The sequence below is a fragment of the Ursus maritimus genome, unplaced genomic scaffold, assembly GCF_017311325.1.
Source record: "Ursus maritimus isolate PB19 unplaced genomic scaffold, ASM1731132v1 scaffold_2, whole genome shotgun sequence".
Taxonomy (NCBI): Eukaryota; Metazoa; Chordata; class Mammalia; order Carnivora; family Ursidae; genus Ursus; species Ursus maritimus.
Window position 1 is genome coordinate 103,136,714 of NW_024424452.1, and position 19,921 is coordinate 103,156,634.

At 40.4% G+C, this 19,921-nt stretch overlaps 1 pseudogene; it reads right to left on the minus strand.

Annotated features, from left to right (window-relative positions):
- Positions 1–1,591: 1,591 nt before the first annotated feature.
- Positions 1,592–19,921, minus strand: part of LOC103657793 — a 62,118-nt pseudogene continuing 43,788 nt past the window's right edge.

The following is a 19,921-nucleotide window of genomic DNA, read 5'->3' on the forward strand; positions in this document are numbered from 1 at the left end:
TCGAGATATATACCTGATTTGTGCACTTTTCTCTATATGAATGTTTTACTTAAAAAAAAAAGTTGTATGGAAAATGATTAGTTCCAAACCTACATAAAGGCATTCGTCTGTCTGCCCCAGATCCATCTATATTTAATTAAGTGTCTTATCGCTCAAACAACTATTAATCAGGTATTCTCTTACATGAAGCCAAATATACCCTAATATGCTACCCATTTCACTTAAGTTTACTAATTTATTGACATAAAGTTCATAATAGTTTCTATAATATTTAGAGACTTTAAGAGAATTATGTCCCCCTTTTCATTCCTGGTATTATTCATATGTGATTTTTTTTTTAACAACTGATAATCAATTTATTAAAAAGGTTGATTTAAGCATCTGCAATGGTGACTTCAAGCTCAACTCCTGACTCGATACTGATGGAAGTAATCGGTTTAACAATCTCAGAAGGACTGTGCAAATCTCTGAGTCGCTGGTGGAGCCTCATCTGAAAACGATCCCAAGTCTTAAACCTTCACCTCAAGGAGTGTTTCTTGTACTAATTCTCAGAGTCTTGGCAGGCATCTGAACTGGTCTTTCACTTTGAGATTCTTTTCCTTTGGGCCTCTCATCAAGGCAGCACATACCTTTTCCAAGATTTTACGTTCCAGCTCCTTAGAGTAATTCTAATTCGGTGAATCGCCCTCTCTGGTTCCACGGGTGTCTTCTCGGTGTCTTTAAAAGCCATGGCTGCCCCTCAGCTTCCTACCCAATTTGTTCCTCGGGGAGAGCAAACAGCGGTGAGGCAGGAGCAGGAGCGGGGCCTCCAAAGCCCTGCCTTAGCTGCAACTGATTCTACCTCAAAGAGCCATATGTAATCTTATTTATTTATTATCAATCTTGTTATAAGCTTGTCTATTTTAACACCTGCTTTGTCTTTATAGATCCTTCTATGGCGTCATTTTATCTCTAGTTCATTAATTTTTGTTTTTACTTGTATTATTTCCTCCGATATGCTTTCTTTAACCTTACTGTGCTTTTTAAGACCATTTCTTGTTCTTTTCTGATTTGCAGTTCAATTGTGACATGTTTCTTTTTAATTTCATTTTATTTATTCCCTAGAGATTTTGTTGGGCTTCCTGAATCTAAGGATTGATTTCTCTCAACAACCCTGAAAAATTCCTAACCATTTTATCTTCAAATATTGCTTCATCCCCAATCTCTCCATTATCTCCTTCTGGAACGCCACTGAGATATATGTTTGACTGTTTCATTCTTCCTCCATTTCTCTTAACCCTTCATGCATATTTTCTATCTTTGAATCCATGGACAGCATTCTGGATAAATTCTTTGGATCTATTTTTTATGGCACTGGTTCTCTTTTTAATTGTGTCTAATCTGCTATTTAATTAGTCTTTGACTATTTAATTAACATCATGTATTTTTTATTTATAGAAGTTCTACTTTGTTCTTTAAAAAGATCTGTTTGGTTGTTCATTATGGTTTCTTTTCCTGCTCATAGTTTCTTTTTTCTGCTTTTATTTCTTGAAACATATTAAACATAATCATTTTAGATTATTTCATTGATAAAAATTCAACATGTGGAGCCTTCCCATGTCTGCTTCTGCTGTTTATTGGTTTTCTGGTTCTCACTCATGGTATCTTTTGCTTGTAGGTGTTTTGTGATTCTCAATGTGAACTATAATTTACCTTGAAATTTACCCTCAGTAATTCTTTGAGACCTGGGTTGAAAATAAGGTCATCCTTTTTCTTTTCTTTTTTTTTTTTTGTTTTGTTTATGAAAATTTATTATTGTCATGTTTTTCTCATCAAAACTTATCTTAGTCTTTCCTTCTTGCCTTTGTATAAGGCCAAAAGAGAGACACTGGCTACTCTGACAACCTTAAAGTGAACTCCAGGAATGTCACCAACAGCATGACCTTTGCGACAAAATTTAACAACCAGAACCTTATCATTTTCTTCAGTAAAATTCAAACAACCATCAGTGGGTACAAAAACTGTGATTTTTTTTTTTTTATTTATTTTATTTTTTGCCATTCTTGACCAGCTGGACCCCAGCACATATCCTGACGGCAGAGATTGGCTGCTTGGCTTTAACCCTACTTTTTCCAGCACAATTCCTTTTGCATGGGAAGCACTTCCAAAGGGGTTGGCCTTCAGGACTGTGCCCGAATGGGCTTTCTTGTACTGTTCATCATACCACTTCTGATCTTGTTGGTAGCTGCAGAACTTGCGGGCAGTATGGAGACCGTGACACTTGCCCCTCCTGCCGGCTCTACAGGCCTGAGCTAAAGAGAGAAGCAGGGCAGCAAAAAATAAGCTCTTCCTAAGAAAGTATTTGCTTCTGCCAGTTGTCAAATTTTTCACTTAAAATTTTGCTAACCACACAGGCAACAGAAATTCCAACCAAAAACCTTTGACAGGACTGGTGTATTACCTATTGCATAACAAATTACTAGCTGAGCAGCTGAAAGCAATAAACATTTACTATCTTTAAGTAGTCTCTGTAGAATCTGGGAGTAGCTTAGGTGGGTGATTTTAGCTCAGGGTCTCTCTTGAGGCTGCATGTAAAATGTCAGCAAGGACTGCAGACATCTAAAGCCTTCGCTGGAAATCAAAGATGAAAACTGTGAGATGGGATTCAGTGAAGTTTCCATCCTGCTACTGATCCCATCTACATGGTTTTGTACACTCCCCCAATACAAGTGCCCAAAATTTTGGAGGTATATTTCCAAATAATTTTTTTAAAGATTTTTTTTTAATTTATTAATTTGACATAGAGAGACAGCCAGCGAGAGAGGGAACACAAGCAGGGGGAGTGGGAGAGGAAGAAGCAGGCTCCCAGCGGAGGAGCCTGATGTGCGGCTCGATTCCAGAATGCCGGGATCACGCCCTGAGCCGAAGGCAGACACTTAACGACTGCACCACCCAGGCGCCCCCAAATAATTTTTATATATACCTGCAAATATATATACACAAATGTCATATATGATTACATAAGTGGTAATAATATAGTAAACAATCCTCAGTATCTTGAATTCTTTTTTTCTTTTAAAGATTTTTTAAATTTATTTGACAGAGATAGAGACAGCCAGCGAGAGAGGGAACACAAGCAAGGGCAGTGGGAGAGGAAGAAGCAGGCTCCCAGCGGAGGAGCCTGATGTGGGACTCGATCCCACAACGCCGGGATCACGCCCTGAGCCGAAGGCAGACGCTTAACCGCTGTGCCACCCAGGCGCCCTATTTTTTTCACCTACGTATCTTGTTCTTTCCATAGAAGTCCATAGAGATGTGTTTTAAGTTTTCCAAATGTGTGTGTTTAAAACTTGTATTTTTCGGGGCACCTGGGTGGCTCAGTCCGTTAAGTGTCTGCCTTTGGCTCAGTTGGCGATCCCGGGATCAATCCCCACATCAGGCACTCTATTCAGCGGGGAGCCTGCTTCTCCCTCTCCCTCTGCCTACCTCTCTGCTTACCTGTGCTCTCTCCCTCTCTCTCTCTCTCTCTCTGTCGGGTAAATAAATAAAATCCTTTAAAAATAATAATAAATAAAACTTACTTTTTTTTAAAGATGTATTTATTTATTTTAGAGAGAGAGAGCAGGGGGCAGGGGCAGAGGGAAAGGGAAAGAAAACCTCAAGCAGACTCCCTGCTGAGCATGGAGCCCGATGCAGAGCTCAATCCCATGACCCTGAGATCATGACCTGAGCCAAAATCAAGAGTCAGATGCTTAACTGACTGAGCCACCCAGGCACCCCTAAAAGTTACATTTTTATTATTGATTTCTAATTGTATCTCATTATGATCAGAAAACGTGGCCAACACAATAGTAAGGTTTTTTTGGTATTTGTTGGTCCTTACTTCCTAGCTTGGTATGTGCAGGGATGTTGATTTCTAAAATATCCCCATTCAAGTCCCCCGTTTAGCTTTTGATCCTGGAGAATGACTGTGGGTCATAAAATTTATCAGATAGTGATTCCAATTACAGCTATTGTTCTAGAAATGGTATATTGCCTGGGACAAATCAAAACAGCTGTTATGGATGTATTGATCTTGCAAAAGATTTTTTAAAAATCGATATTAGTTCGTAAGGATCATCAGATGCTATTTGCTTTGACCTCAAAGAGCCTATAATACACCTTCACGGGTTTGCTCAAGTTTACTTTCTTTATAATCTAATATAATTCAAAGAAATTTTGCTGGTGCTGACATCTCAAGATCATCACACCAAACACACATTAATGCTATATTGCTATTTGCACCTGTTCGACTGGAAGGACCAAGTACTTAAACACTTTCAGGGTGACTTCCACTTATAAAAAATGGAAATAGCAGGGACCAGATTTATTCCGCCACCTTGAATGGCTAAAAACACAGACAATGGGCACATGACTGGCTCAAGTGGTAAAGCATGCAACTCTCAATGTCAGGATCGTAAGTTCAAGTCCCACATTGTGTGTAGAGATTACTTAAAATCTTAAAAAAAATAAAAAAAAAAGAGAAAAATCCATAAATACAGAAAACAAACTGAACATTGCCAGAGGGAAGACACATAAATACAGAGAACAAACTGGTGGATGTCAGAGGGGATGGGCAAAATGGGTGAAGGAGAGTGGGAGGTAAAAGTTTCCAGTAATGGAGCACCTGGGTGGCTCAGTCAGTTAAGTGTCTGACTCTTGATTTTGACTCAGGTCATGATCTCAGTGGTGTGAGATTGAGCCCCAGGTAGAGCTCCATGCTGAGCATGGAGGCTGCTTAAGATTCTCTCTCTCCCTCTGCTTCTCCCCCCATGTGCACACACACTCATGTGCACTATCTCAATCTCTCTCGCTAAAAAAAAATTCCAGTTATGGAATGTATAAGGTATGGGGATAAAAGGTACAACATAGAAATATAGCCAATGATATCATAATAGCGTTGTATGGTGACAGATGGTAGCTAAGCTTATGGTGAGCTTGGCATAACATATAGGCTTCTTGAATCATCATTATGTTGTACACCTGGAACCAGTTAACATCGTGTGTCAATGATACTTCAATTAAAAAAAAAAGGATTTCCTAAAGTGGACAAGAGGCAATGCAGAAGAGTGGTCCCAGGAAGAAGAGGAAGAGGAAATGAATCATCTACCACATAGCTGGAGATAGTTACTAGAATTCAGCACAGTGAACAGAAACAGCCTAGGATCTCCTTGAGTTGAGGAGTGTAGTTGAGAATTTGGACAGATTAGGGCATCTATAATTTACAGGGCAAATTATCAGAGAGGAAAGAGCTGCAGAGACATACAGGGGATTTCCCTTTAGTCTTCAGTTGAATACTGACCGACACATGGTGTGAGACAACTGCCAGAGACCAGTGAAAGAACCACTGGGTAGAAGATGCAGGGTCACTCCTAGAAAATATACAGGGTTGGAAATAGTTCACATTCCCAACAATCTGAGTGGAGCAACCTTGTAATTCACAGGGCTAGTGTAGGAAAATGAGAAGGATTTCCTCAGTAGTGGGGCCAATATATATAACTCTAAGATAGCTCTGATTTTACTTGACAAAGCTGAAAAGCAACCCATGAAAGCACCAAACTATTTCCAAGTAATTTAACAGCATTCCAGAATAAACACAGTATTTGCAATATTTAGAGTAAAAAAAAAAAAAAAGTACCCAAGAATGTAAAATTCACAGTGTCTGTCATCCAGTAAAAAATTATTAGGCAGGAAATACACAGGAAAATACAATCCATAATGAGGAGAAAAATCAAATAATAGAAATAGATTCAGAGGGGTACCCGGGTGACTCAGTTGGTTAAGTGTCTGCCTTCAGCTCAGGTCATGATCCCAGGGTCATGGGATTGAGTCCCACATTGGGCTTCTTGCACAGCGGGGAGGCTGCTTCTCCCTTTGCCCTGCCACTGTGCCCCTGCACAGGTGCTCTCTCGTGCACTCTCTCTCTCTCTGACAAATAAATATATAAAATCTAAAAAGAAAGAAATAGATTCAGAAATGACACAGTTGAGGGGCGCCTGGGTGGCTCAGTTGGTTGGGCACCTGCCTTTGGCTTGGGTCATGGTCACAGCGTCCTGGGATCCAGCCCCAGGCCAGTCTCTCTGCTCAATGGGGAGCCTGCTTCTCCCTCTCTCTATACCTGCCTCTCCCTCTGTCTGCTGCTCCTCTGGCTTGGGCTCTCTCTCTCTCAGTAAAATAAATAAAAAAGCCTAAGGGAAAAAAAAAAAAAGAAATGACACAAATGATAGGCATATATTCCATAAATTCAAAAAAGTACAAGAAATTATGAGAATGTTGAGAGTCATGGAAGATACTTGTTTAAAATTCACATATAAGTGGGGCACCTGGGGGCTCAGTCAGTTAAGGGTCCACGTCTTGATCTTGGCTCAGGTCATGATCTCAGGGTCATGAGATTGAGCACCGCATGGAGCTCCCTGCGCAGCATGGAGTCTGCTTGTCCCTCTCCCTGCCCCTCCCCATGCTCGCACACTCTCTCTCAAATCATTTTTTTAAAAGTCTTTAAAAACCATATAAAATTCACATATAACTTTTTTATTTTTAAAAAGTTTTTTTTATTTATTATTATTATCATTATTATTTTAAGTAAGCTCCACACCCAACGTGGGGCTTGAATTCATGACCCCAAGATTAAGAGTCACATGCTTTACTGACTGAGCCAGCCAGAGGCCCCCACATAGAACTTTTCGAGATGAAAAATACACTGGATGGTATTTGTATTAATGTGCGAGGGCGTCCATAACAGAACCACAGGGTGAATGACTTAATCACCAGAAGTTTATTTTCTCACAGTTCTGGAGGCTAATGTTCAAGATCGAGTTTCCAGCAAAGTTTGCTTCTAATGAGGACTTTTACTAACAGATGGCCACCTTCTTGCTGTGTCCTCACATGGCCTTTTCTCTGTATGCAAACACTTCTGATTTCTCCTCCTCTCATAAGGACATCAACCCTATTAGGTTAGGGCCCCACCCTTATGGTCACAGTTTACCTTGATCTCTTCCGTAAAGGCCCTATCTCCAAGTAAAGTAATATTGGGGGTTAGGGTTTCAACATATGAACTTTGAGGTGGACACAATTCAATTGATGACAGGATTAGTAACAGATTAGACACAACAGAAAAATGATTAGAGACCTTGAAGATGTTGCAATAGAAACGGTACAAAATGAAACACACAAAAGGAAAAAGAACACTGAAAAATACAAGCCAAACATAGGGAGATGTGCGCCAACTTCAAGTGGCCCAATATACACAGTCCCCGAAAGTGAAGGAAGGGTCAGGCAGAAGACATGTTTTAAAGCCTAATGGATAAAAAATTTTCCAAACTGATGAAAATTATAAATCCACAGATCTGGGGCACCTGGCTGGCTCAGTTGGTAGAGCATGTGACTCTTGATCTCTGGGTCATGAGTTCAAGCTCCACACTGGGCGTGGAGCCTATTTAAAAAGAAAAAAAAAATTTAACTTAAATCCACAGATCCAAGAATGTCAACAAGCCTCAAGCCAAAGATACAGGAACAAAAGTACATCACAATCAAATTGCTTAGAACTACTGAGAAAGAGAAAATCCTAAATCTTAAGAACAGTCAGATTTTTAAAAGGCAACTTATTTACAGACTATAAAGATAATGCAGCAGATTTCTTGTTGGAAATAATGCAAGCGTGACGAGAGTGAAACAATATATTTAAAGTACTGAAAGAAAAAATGATCAACCTAGAATTCCGTACCCAGAGAAATATTTGCAAAACAATGGCCAAATAGGGGCACCTGGGTGACTCAGTCGGTTAAGCATCTGCCTTTGACTCAGGTCATGATCCCAGGGTCCTGGATTCAAGCCCCACATGGGGCTCCCTGTTCAGTGGGGAGCCTGCTTCTCCCTCCCCCTCTGCCTGCTGCTCTGCCTGCTTGTGCTCTCTCTCTGTCAAATAAATAAATAAATAAATAAATAAATAAATAAATAAATAAAATAAAAAACAAAAAACACAATCCCCCCAAAAAAACAATGGCCAAATAAAGATGTTTTCAGCATACAAAATCTGAAGAAATTCATACAAGCACCCTGAACTATAAAAATGTTAAAGGAAGCCTCCAGGAAGAAGGAGAATATTATCAAATGGAAATCTGAATCTATACCCAAAAATGAAGAGCTCTAGAAATGAAAAATATGTGGGTGAATGTGAAAGACCTTTTAAAGTTATTTAAATTTATGGGGCACCTGGGTGGCTCAGTCAGTTAAGCATCTGCCTTTAGCTCAGGTCATGATCCCAGGGTCCTGGGACTGAGTCCCACATCAGGCTCCTTGCTCAGCAGGAGCCTGCTTCTCCCTCTCCCTCTACCCGCCAATCCCCTTGCCTGTACTTGCGCTCTCTTTCTCTCTATCTCTCTCTCAAATAAATAAAATCTTTAAATAAATAAATAAGTACAATAAAGTTATTTAAATTTTCATTTCTTTAATAGAAAACTGACAGGGCACATGGCTGTTTCAATTGGTAGAGCATGCGAATCTTGATCTTGGGGTTGTGAGTTTGAGCCCCACATTAGGAAGAGAGATTACTTGATAATAAAATCTTAGAAAAAAATAAAAGAAAAGTGACTATTAAAGCAAACTCAACAGGGGTGCCTGGGTGGCTCAGTAGGTTAAGCATCTAACTCCTGATCTCAGCTCAGGTCTTGATCTCAGGGTTGTGAGAGCAAGCCCTGAATAGAGCCTACAAGAAAAAGAAAAGAAAAAAAGAAAGGAAAAGAAAAGAAAAGAAGAAAAGAGAAAAGAAAAGAAAAGAAATAATGTCAGATTTATTACATATGCAGAAATAAATTATATGCAGCAGTAGGAAAAAGACCAGAAGTGGAGAAATGAAAGCATGTTGTTGTGGGTTCTTACACCATTTGTGAGAAGCAGCATGATGTTACTTCCAAGTAGATAGTGGTAAGTTAAAGATGTATACTACAGACCATAAAGCAGCTACTCAAAGCAAAACAAAATCCAAAGAACTTGAGCTAAAAGGCAATGAAAAAGATAAAATAGAATCATAAAAAATCATCAGTTCAAAGGAGGTTTTTATTTTCATTTTTTTAAAAGATTGTATTTACTTTTTTGAGAGAGAGAGAGAGAGAGAGCACAAGCACAAGCAGGGGAGGAAGGGGTAGAGGGAGAACAACTAGCAGACTCCCTGCTGAGTGGGGAGCCCAGTGCGGGGTTCGGTCCCAGGACCCTGGGATCACGACCTGAGCCAAAGGCAGACACTTAACTGACTGAGCCACCCAGGCGCCCCCAAAAGATTTTTTTTTTAAGAGAGACAAAGAGAGAACAATGAGCAGATGGAACAGAAAGAAATTAGCAAATAGATAACTTTTTAAAAAGATTTTATTTATTTATTCAACAGAGAGATAGCGAGAGAGGGAACATAAGCACGGGAGAGTTGGGAAGGGAGAAGCAGGCTCCCTGCTGAGCCAGATGCAGGGCTTGATCCCAGGACCCTGAGATCATGACCTGAGCCAAAAACAGAAGCTGAACGACTGAGCCATACAAGCGTCCCACAAACAGATAACTTTAAATTCAACATCATTAAACAATTTTAAATCTTCTTAACATCCCAATTTAAAAAAGGGATTTTCACATTGTATTTTTAAAAAGCAATATCCAGGGGCACCTGGGTGGCTCAGTCAGTTAGGCAGCTGGCAATTGATTTTGGCTCAGGTCATGGTTGCAGGGTCCTGGGATCGAGCCCCATGTCCAGTTCCATGCTCAGTAGGGAGTCTACTTCAGGATTCTCTCCCCCCCCCTCCTTGCTGTCTCTCTCTAAAATAAATAAAATTTCTAAAAAGTAAAAATAAAAAATTTAAAAGCAATATCCATAAAATTAGGAAACACATTTTATGTATGTATGTATGTATGTATTTATTTATTTCTATTTTGAGATTTTTATTTTTGAATAATCTCTACACCCAATGTAGGGCTCAAACTCACAACCCAGAGATCAAGAGTCACATGCTCCATAGAATAAAAGTAAAAGGATGTAAAATGATATACCATGCTTACACAAAAGAAAAGAAAGATGGAGAGCTATCTAACTTCCAGAATGGCATTAAGGAATTCCAAAAATCTGCTCCTCCATAAAGGCAATGAAAAATCCAGATAAAAAACTACCAAAATCAACTTTTTCAAACACTGGAAATTAAACAAAGTCTTTTGATAATCTGAGAGAGTTCATTCGCAAAAAATGTCTGGCTCTCAGTAAGAACAATAACTTTTGGAGCATCTTAACTTTCCCTAATCCAATACCCCTTCTTCCACCTTCCAAGTACCATTTAAATCTGATAGCCTCACAACCACAGTAGCTATGAAAACCAGCAGGCTAGCGCTGTTGAAGAGGGGAAAATGTATTTAGAGTTCCCCAAAAGCCCCAATCCCAGAGAACTGTCACTATTTGGCTTGTCTGGCAACTCATTGAAAAGTGCCATTCTCAGAGCTTGTCTTTACTTGACCTGAATCAGAACTCTATCTTTGAGAATAGTCCTAACCACAAGGAACTTACCAAAAACAATCAGTGGCAATTGTTTAACATCAAAGCTGCCAGAGGTGTTAACAGCTGGAACTAAGAATAGGCTGATGAAAAATCTTAAAAGGAAAAGTTGGAGAGTAAGATGTCCACAGGGAGAGTCGTGAAGATCTGACAGAGTCCTGGGAACCTGGAAATTTATAATGCCACATGCGTGGTATATGTACACCCAAGAAAGGCCTAAGAAGACCGTAATGTCTCAATGCTGGCTAATTTCAAAGTTTTGCTCAAGCAAGTGAGTAAATTTCTATTTAATCATTAAATTGGCTACTAAGCTAACTCAGCAGAGATTTCATATAACAGAGAATATACATTATACAGAATTAGTCTAGGAAACTCATTAAACAAATCCTGAGGAGGAGGTGAGTATCTGATTTACAAAGTTGCCACATTGTATAATTTAAAGATTTTATTTTATTTATTTATTTGAGAGAGAGAGAGAGCGTGGGGAGAGGAGCAAAGGGAGAGGGACAAGCCAACTCCACACTCAGCATAGAGCCTGACATGAGACTTGATCTCATGACCCTGAGATCATGACTGAGCCAAAATCAAGAGTTGGATGCTCTGGGGCACCTGGGTGGCTCAGTCATTAAGCATCTGCCTTCGGCTCAGGGCGTGATCCTGGTGTTCTGGGATGGAACCCCGCATCAGGCTCCTCCGCTAAGAGCCAGCTTCTTCCTCTCCCACTCTCCCTGCATGTGTTCCCTCTCTTGCTGGCTGTCTCTCTCTGTCAAATAAATAAATAAAATCTTAAAAAAAAAAAAAAAAGAGTTGGATTCTCAACTGATTGAGCCACCTAGGCACCCCACCACATTGCATAATTTAAAATGTACAGTTTATGGGGCCCCTGGGGGCTCAGTTGGTTAAGCATCTGCCTTTGGCTCAGATCATGATCTTGCGGTCCTGGGACTGAGCCCCACAGGGGGCTCCCTGCTCAGCAGAGAGTGCTTCTCTCTCTCTCCCTCTGTCTCTGCCCCCCACTCCCTGCTCAGCAGAGAGTGCTTCTCTCTCTCTCCCTCTGTCTCTGCCCCCCACTCACTCTCTCTCAAATAAATATAAATAATCTTAAAAATAAATAAAACATTCAGTTTTCAACAAAAAATTTATGTAGATATGTGAGAATTTATGAGATATGTAAAGAAACCGAAAAGTGTGTCTCACTAGATGGACTGAACAGTACATTTCAACAGGCAGAAGAAAGAATCAGTGAACATAGAGAAAGGTCAATTGAGATTATCCATTCTGAAGAAGTGAAATAAAAAAGAATGAAGGAAATGAACTGAGGTTTGAGACCTGTGGAACACTATCGAGTGAACCAACACAAGCATAAATGAAGTCTTAGAGTGAGGAGAGGGGAAATGGGCAGAAAGAATACTCGAAGAAATAACAGCCAGAAATTGGTGAAAAACATTAGTTGGTATATCCGAGAAACTCAATGAACTCTCGGGGTAAACGAAATTGCATCCACACCTTGATATGTCATAAAAAAAACAATCAAAAGACCAAGAATTTTGAAAGCAGCAAGAGAAACATGACTCATCACATACAAGAGCTCCTCAGTAAGTAACAGCTGATTTCTCATCGGAACAGTAGAGGCCAGAAAGCAGTGGGATGACCTATTCAAAGTGCTATTGTCAGCCAAGAGTTCTATATCCAGCACAATTATCCCTCAAAAAATGAAGAAGAAATTAAGACATTCCCATATAAACAAAAACTGATATAATTCAGGGACACCTAGGTGGCTCAGTAGGTTAAACATCTGACTTTGGCTCAGGTCATGATCTTGGGGCCTGGGATCAAGCCCCAAGTCAAGCTCCCTGCTTCTCCCTCTCCCTCTTCTGTTCTCTCTCTCTCTCAAATAAATAAATAAAATCTTTTAAAATTAATTAATTAAATAATTAATTAATTAAATAACAGAAGATAGATTAGTGGTTGCCAGGGAATAGTAGGAATTAGGGAGTGTTGCTGGTATGAAGTTTCTTTTTGGGTTGATGAAAGTGTTATACCAAAAGCTACCCAACTGTACACTTCAAAGGAGTAAGCATATGGTATGTGATTTATATTTCAATACAGGTGTTACAAAAAAGAAAAGAAAGTTGGAGCTTCTAGGTTAGTTTCAGACAAAGTATATTTCAAATAAAAGAATATTACCAGGGCACCTGGTGGCTCAATTGGTTAAACATCTGCCTTCAGCACAGGACATGATCTCAGGAACCTGGGATCAAGCCTATATCAGGCTCCCTGCTCAGTGGGGAGTCGCTTCTCCCTCTCCCTCTGCCCCTCCCCCTGCTCCTGTGCTTTCTCTCTCAAATAAATAAAATCTTTAAAAAAAAAAAAAAAGAAAGAAAGAAAACAAATAAAAGAACATTACCAAGGATAAAAGAGTCATTCTGTAATGATAAAGATGTCAATTTACTGAAAGGACATAATAATCTTTTACACATTATAGCAGAACATTTATGAAGAAAAAACTGATAGAACTACAGCGATAAGTAGACAAACCACAGTTATAACTAAGGATTTCAATATCTGTCTCCCAATGATTGAAACAGCTAGACAGAAAATAGGTAAATACATAGAAGACATGCCCCATACTATTAACCAATTTCACCTAGTTGACATTTATAGAACAGCCAACACAGCAATAGGATTGCGTAGTAAAGAATTGGGCCGTGTTCAAAGAGAAGTCTGGATTTTTCCCTCAGCTTCTAGAAGGTAATCTGTCATACCTGATAGGAGTGTCTTTGTTTAGGAACTGGTCACATCAGATCTTTTTTTTTTTTTTAAAGATTTTATTTATTTATTTGTCAGAGAGAGAGAGAGCACAAGCAGGGAGTGAGGCAGGCAGAGAAAGAAGCAGGCTCACCGCTGAGCAAGGAGCCTGATGCAGGACTTGATCCCAAGACCCTGGGATATGTCCTGAGTAGGAGGCAGATAATTAACCAACTGAGTCACCCAGGCATCCCAGGCCACATCAGATCTTAAGGTGGGTATGGCAACACACAGTAGTCTTAGTGTAGGGGCTTTGGGTCATTCACTATCAGTCAACCTACAGACTGAATTCAACCATGGGAGCAATCAGTCATTCCCATGCACTGAAGCCCCAACAAAAACTCTGGACACTGAAGCTCAGGTGAGCTCTCGCGGTTGGCAGTCCTTCTTTGTGGATAGTCACATGCCGATGTCAGAAAAACAATGCATTCTGATTCTACAGGGAGAGGAAAATTAGAGCTCTGAATTTGGTACATACAGATTCTGCCCATTGTGTTTCTTCATTTGGCTGATTTAGGCTGTATCGTTTTCCTGTGATAAACTGTAACTGAATATAATTTCACTGAGTTCTAGCAAATTATCAAAACTGAGGGTCATTTTGGGAACAATGTGAACTTACAGTTGGCGTCAGAGGGGAGAACATGTTGAGGACTGTGACTTTTATGTAGTTGACCCACACTCTTGCAATATGCCTTTTTAGTGCACACAGAACCATATACCTCAGACTATGTTCTGGACCATAAAACAGATTTCAGTAAACAAGCAGTGTAGACTTTTGCTAGAGGGTCAAGTGCAAAGCCAAAACAAGCAGTAGGACTATGGTACGATGTCCACTGAGCTTTTGATTTAGAACCCCAAAACTGGTACTGATCTTTCATGCTTACATAGAAAGATTTATTTTATTTTCTTTTTAAATATTTTATTTATTTATTTGACAGAGAGAGAGGCAGCGAGGAAGGGAGCACAAGCAGGGGAAGTGGGAGAGGGAGAAGTGGGCTTCCCACTGAGAAGGGAGCCTGATGCGGGGCTTGATCCCAGAACACTGGGATCATGACCTGAGCCAAAGGCAGATGCTTAATGACTGAGCCACCCAGGCGCCCCTACATAAAAAGATTTATAATGACCGAGGAGTTCAAAGATAGGAAAATTTTTTTTTAAGATTTTATTTATTCATCAGAGAGAGAGAACACAAGAAGGGGGAGTGGCTGGAAGAGGAAGAAGCAGACTCCCCACTGAGCAAGAAGCCTGATGTGGGACTTGATCCCAGGAATCTGGGATCATGACCTGAGCCAAAGGTGGGCACTTATCCAACTGAGCCACCTGGGCGTCCCAAAGATAGGAAGATTTTGAAGGGAGTACTTTAAGTTACAGAAAACAGTCCCTACAGGGTAGGAGCTCAGGTATTTCTGCTCTAATCAGAACATATAAAGGTGGGGCGCCTGGGTGGTTTAGTCAGTTAGGTGTCTGCCTTCCGCTCAGGTCATGATCCCAGAGTCCTGGGATCGAGCCCCATGCTGGGCTCCCTGCTCAGCAGTGAGTCTGCTTCTCCCTCTGCCTGATGCTTCCCCTGCTTGTGCTTTCTTGCTCTCTCTCATATAAATAAATAAAATCTTTATAAAGAAGAACATATAAAGGAAAACCCAATCCTGAAAAGTTAGAAATCCAATGTCTACAGTATCCTGTGAGACTGAGAAATCCTTGACGTTATTGTTTGGTATTTGGGTGGGGGCAAGTCCCAAATCGTTTCCAATATACGAGGGGAAAGACACTTTCCACTTTGTGTGGTGTCATGGCCTAAATAATGCCCTTGGATCTGATAAAACTGGAGTTTATTCTTTTTTTTTTTCAAGATTTTATTTATTTATTTGTCAGAGCGAGAGAGAGAGCACAAGCAGGGGGAGCAGCAGGCAGAGAGAGAAGCAGGCAGATGCTCAACTGACTGAGCCACCCAGGTGCCCCAGGGCCTCTGACTCTTGATATCAGCTCGGGTCATGGTCTGGGGTCATGGGATTGAGCCCTGTACCAGGCTCTGCACTCAGTGTGGAGTCTGCTTGTCCCTCTCCTCTCTCTCTCTCTCTCTCTCTCGCTCAAATAAATAAATAAATAAACAACAAATTTTTTAAAAAAGTAATCTACTAAGATATTTTGTCTTATTTTTATACTTTTAAATATCCATCTATGCTTAAATTTTGGTGCGTATAGTATTTAACATGATTTAGTTTGGTGGTAAGTCCATCCTGCATTGTCTCTCCAAGGTTTGCATCTCTAGGTCCCAGGACGATATGGACTAACCAGACTGTAGGTTTTCAGGAGAATCCTAAAATCTTTGGTGAATTTTCATCTTTCGTGTGTGTGTGAAAATTAGTGAAGTCTTTAAGTAGAACTGCAAATTTGATTTTGGCCAAGGTTTAAATGTATAAGTCCGCTGACGCAGGGGGTGACTTCGTTCACACCTTATTATGAAGCCATTACAAGGAGATATTGTCAGTGAGAGGAATGTATTTAGACAAGAACAGTGAAGGAAAGAGAAGGGGTCCCAGTGATGGTAGAGAAGGAGGACGGGAAAGGCAGAGCAAAGAGAAGGAGGTAAAGGGACAGGAAGGAGATCAAAAGAGAGGCCCGTCTGGGTTGGTCAGGAGAGGTTGCATTAAGGGAAGAGTCTTGGATTAAGAGTTCAAGGGAAGCAATTTAAAATTTTTTCTGTTTCTCAGAGACCTTTTTACAACAATCAAAGAATGCGGACCATCAAATCATTTGGGATTTCTGAATCCCTTGATTCCAAGGCACCAGGTATGTAAATAATTTTGCTTACATATCAATTCCTGAATGGTCATCAGGAGAGGGAGTGGGAGAATCCTGCCGGAGCTTCGTCTATTAGGTGCTACTGGCGCTATGATGTATGTACGTGCAAGAAGTAGGACAATGACCTGGAAGTTCACTGAATTACTGATTGCCCGTATTCAAATGATGAGAACAAAAGGCGACCGTCATCAGCCCAGAGAACCTCAGTAGTACACCCACGTGGTCTGCAAGAACCCTGAATCGTGCAAAACGATTCAAATCAAGAAGCTTCTACCAAGGACAATAAAGTCTTAAGTGATGCTTACGAGAAGAGAGTGGTGCATTTATCAGGCACCAGACCTACTCAGCTGGGCAGTCACTGAGACCCCCGGGATGGGAGACACAGAAGTTTCTACTTTATTGATCAGGCTGAGCACAGAGGGTCCAGGTCTCAGCAGCAGCAGCAACTGGGAAAGATCAGCCAGAACTCGGTGACACAGCAGACTTCCTTCATCATGCGGCAGCATGACAACGACTCCAAAAGGATGTTCTGTCTTGAGGAAGAAACTTGGAGATTTTGTAGAGATTTAGCCTAAGAAGTCAGCCTGAAGTTCAACTAGTTTTGAGAATACTTGGTCAAAAGTAGTTCTTGGAAGGGGGAGCTATTGTTTGTGCAGTGTTGTAGCCTCTGGTTGGCACTACCAGCCACAAGATACTAACGTGCGTAGGGAGCAGGCCACCAAGCATGGTCTGAAGGGAATGGGACGACGTATAGCCTCTCAGAGGACAGAATTTCTGGCAGTTTAATTCTTTGACCAGGAAACTCAAACCCAATCTCTAATCAAGGAAACAAATACTTGACCTAATACTACTGAGATTGTAGATGTTACCTTTCACCTCAATATCCCTGTCCAGCAGGGCCTGCCATATGCTTTACTGGTGACCCCTGTCTGAAGCTGTCTTGGAAGTTTCCTTCGTTCTCCTCTCCTTAGAGGAGATCTTTATTGTTGCTCTTCTGGTTTTCTCCAATACTGTAAAGCAGGACTGCTACAAGTAGTTAATTTGACTGCTTAATCCCGTGGGGGTCGTGGCTCTACCACGTTCTAGCTGTGTGACCCACTTCGTGGTTATGCTTGACCCACAGTTGAAATTTTAAGCTTTGGCGTTCAGTGCGTATGTATGTTTCTACGTCTGTAATTCAGGAAACTCTTTGCCTCTCTGTGAATGTGTGATATTTTCCTACCTTCAGATGGTTTTACCTAATGAGATTATAAAATCTGTTAGAGGAGAGCTATTTTGGTTGGCTTACAGATAAATAAGCACTTATATAAATTAAGCATTCTTAAAATTCCCAGAAACTAAGGAAACTGAACTTCTAATACTTTCAGTGGGAAAAAAAGGGCATTTTTTTAGAAACTAACTCAAACATTTTAAGATTTCGAGTAAATGTAATTTAGATAAATCTGACAAACAAAACTAGTTTAATAATTTTGGTTTAATAAAAATAGATTTTTTCTCCAAATTATAGACATTAAGTAAAATATTAGTGTACATTTTTATTCTACTTCGATATGTTCTTAAACTTAATTGGTTTACTGATCGAATAAGCTAGCATTACTTCTACTTCGTGTTTAGGATTACAAAAAGTGTAAATTTGTATATAACCAAATAGAATAATTATTCTAACAAACTTTATTTTAACAATAATTAATTTGAAGTTAGTTTCTTTTTTTTAAATCCAATTTGAAGTTAGTTTTCAAGATCTTCAGGTAATTAAAATCTTGAACAGTAAATTGAGTTACTTAATGGGTATTCATTAGACAACTAGATCATTTCCAAGATAAAATACTGAAATACTGATTAGTATAATTCAAATTCTTATGCTTCTTATTTTTATATGCTACAGAAAGACTATATCTTTGGGGTTTTTTTTTTAAGATTTATTTATTTATTTTTGAGAGAGAGAGAGAGAGAACATGCACATGCATGGGGGGCAGGGCAGAGAGAGAGAATCCTAGGCAGACTCCCACTGAACACGGAGCACACAGCACGGAGCCCGAGGTGGGGCTCTCAGGCTCGACCTCACAACCCTGAGATCAGAGCCTGAGCCAAAATCAAAAGTTGGCTGCTTAACCAACTGAGCCACCCAGGTGCCCCTGTCTCTTTGGGTTTCATTTATACACTTATGAGGTGTATACTGCTGTATGACTGAGTATGTAATTATCCACCTCTTACTTTTCTCTGTCAAATAGAAATTACTTTGGTTAATGGTCCAGTGCATTTTGTCCTTCACATTCCAAAATATCTAGCATCTTCTGAATCCAGTCATGGCTTTTTATTTCGATCACAGTCATCACCGCTCTTGCTTAAGCTGTGATCGTCTTTCACCTGGACTATTGAGCTAGTTTTTAAATTATCCCTACAATTTATGGTACTATTTATACAATTAAAATCAGAATATAGTATTCATTGCTTTATAACTGTTGGCGTCTGTTCATTGCATGGTCTGACCTCATCCTGTCTTTTCAGCTTCGTCTTCTATTCCCTTTCTCCTCACTCTCACTACTCTTGAGCCGCTGGCTTGCTCTGGTCATCCTTTCCAACCCAGCACCTTGGTGCTTGCTGTTCTGTCTACCTGAATGTTCTTGGCATGACTGGCTCCCTTCCATCATCCAGCTCTCAAATGGAATCTTACCTTCTCCTGAGGTCTTTCCTGCCTACCCTGTCTAAAGCACCCCAGCCCCACCGCATTTCCACTTTCATTTTCTTCTTAGTGCCTACCAAGTACCATGATCTGAAATTATCTTAGTCATTTTTCACTTGATTATTTTTTTCCCCAACCAGAACCTAAGCTTCGTGAAAAGAGAGACCTTATATTAATCACCACTTTCCTTGAGGCCAAGAATGTGTCTGATACATGAAAGCAGTTCAATAAATATTTGTTTATGAATGAAGGAATGTCTGTAACATTGCTGGGTCTTGCCATGTGAACCACCATCCCCGGTGAGCTGAAAAATCAGGCCTGGGCCACGATGACTGGTCTTCCATTTCTTAGCATCCTCAATTGTTTTCTGCTTAATGGCCTTAGCCTCCAGGCAAAGACCCAAAACAAAGAGGTAGAAAGGAGTTTGCAATGAACCTATCTTCTCTAATCTCCCAAGGAATGTTGCCCACGCTCCCCAACTGCATTCCATGTTCAACCTTGGAATGGGAGCCCTCTTTGAGAAAAGGCATGCATGAAAAGAGGCTATTTGGGGGGCCAGGGTCAGGGTTCCAGGAATTCTTGATGCTTTCTCCATATGCCCAGTGAGATTTTCAGGATTCCACTCTTTCCCAAGCAAGTGTATCCTCCTGTCCCAAAGGAAAAGGAGCAGCAAATCAGAGCTTTGGTTGGCTGCCTTTGGCCTGGTGAGTAATTGATGTATTGATCTGAATTTCAGAATCTGATCTGCGGTTCTGCTTTTCTTTTTTGCTTCCAGCTTGGCCACCTGGGACTGGGATTTGTCTTACTGCATCAGCCTCCCCTGATTAGCCTACCATTCATTCAACAGATATTTACTGAGCGTCCGCTGTGTGCCACTGTCATGAGCTCTCGGAATGCATGAGGAAACATAAGAGGACGAGTTCTTTGCCCTGGAGTAGCTTCCACCGTGGTGGTAAGGGTGGTGGGTGGGCTAGCAATAGACATATTAAATTTTATGGGGTATTGGAACGTGGTAAGTACGTACTTTGGAGAAAAGTAAAAGTAAATGGGAGTAACGAGAAGGGGAGGTGTAGTTTGCAGTTTTAAACAGA